The sequence below is a fragment of the Corvus moneduloides genome, chromosome 19 (genome assembly GCF_009650955.1).
Source record: "Corvus moneduloides isolate bCorMon1 chromosome 19, bCorMon1.pri, whole genome shotgun sequence".
Lineage (NCBI taxonomy): Eukaryota > Metazoa > Chordata > Aves > Passeriformes > Corvidae > Corvus > Corvus moneduloides.
Window position 1 is genome coordinate 2213 of NC_045494.1, and position 1647 is coordinate 3859.

The window sequence follows — 1647 nt, forward strand, 5'->3', positions numbered from 1 at the left end:
AAGCCAGGGGGGCGGCGACCGGGTGCGGGGGGGCGTGACACGGGCCGGGGGGGGCGTGACGCATGCGTGTGGGGTGGGAGCCTGTGATGAATGGGGGGTAGAGCTTAGGATGAGTGAAAGGTGTGGGTGGTGTGTGTGCGCACCGAAAAATTGGCTAATTAACTAATTATCCAATTATCTAATTCAATTAATGCTCCAGCTAGGATATATTAGATTTGACAAGGAAATTCAACTCATTTCCTTGACAGAGAATAGTCAAAAACAGCAGTGAGCAATGGCTACAAGAGCCTACAAGAAAGATGAGGAGAGACTGTAAGAGTGGAGTGACAGTGACCCACAAAGACCGTGCTGTACCCCGGCCCGTGCGTGGTCCTGGCACTTTTCCTGCATTCTGATTTTCTGTTCAGAAGTCACTATGTGGCCAAATCTCTGGGTCTGGCTGAACGGTGTTTAGTGCAGAACTGATGTGATGGTCACTCGGAATCGCCCAGAGCAGAAGCCAACTTGCAACTCTGGTGAAACTCAAGTGACACCAGCTGAGGCACACGCTCCAGATAACACACTGTGGGTGTGCCAGGGTCAGGGGCAAATGGTCAGGGCTTACCTTCTCCTAGTTTGAGGCCTAGTTTGGCAGCAACACAACATTCCAGTGCAGGATCAGTGCCAAAGGGAAGGGCTGCACAGATGCCCTGAGCCCCAGTCTCTGCATCAGCAGCAGTGGGTGGGTGGACCTCACCTACTTCCAGATTCAAATCCATTTGTTTGTCACTCCTGCTAGTTTATAGGCTCTGAAAGCTCATTTCAGCTGTTCAGAGATAGCACTAGCTGGTCCATGGATTTAAGGAAGCAGACAGTCTTTGGGAATGTGTGTTGCCATTTGAGACTTGTCCAACAAAAGGGGCACAGGAGGAGGACAGGTGTTAGGGACCGAGTCCGGAGAGCTGGCAGCATAAACGACACGTACACCGATACGATTAAGCATCCTTCTCCCTTTATTGTTCAACTATGCCGACTTATATCTACTTTTGCAAAGATTCATGCCCAGTCCCTCTAGATGGCCTCTAATCAGAGGGGGAGCCAGGCAGCTGTATACCTTGCCAAGGACTCTCAGGGCTGCCTGCAGTCAGGGGCCTGTTCAGGGGCTTTTCCTCAGCAACCCTGCATTGTCCAATCTTTCCAGGGGTATCATATGCCCTTGTTCCATAAGGAATCCCTCTACAGACAGGGAGTTGTCACCAGCCCCGTGCTCATGGGCTGCAGGGGACACCTGCACTGAGGAGGAAATGGAAACGGGAAAGAGGGAAATGCAACCGGATGGGACGCACCTCTGGCACCACACCTCCTCTTGTTCCTGCTGTCCTGGAAAGGCCCAAGTAAATCCAGTCCCTCAGACCTTGCATCCCTGAATGCCAGGAGAGCTGGTGTTTTACCCAGATCCCAGTGCCCTGCACGGCTGCGCTGACACGAGCGCAGGCCGATCGCTCCGCCCAGCACCATCCCTCATTTGCCTCCCACGGCTCCCCAAGTGGCCCCAAACCACCCCAGCGTGTCTGTGCCGGGGCCAGGGCCTGCCCCGAGCCCGACCAGAGGCTGTCACCCAGCCCTGCACCAGCTCCCACCCCCGGGTGAGCTGGGAATGCACTGAGA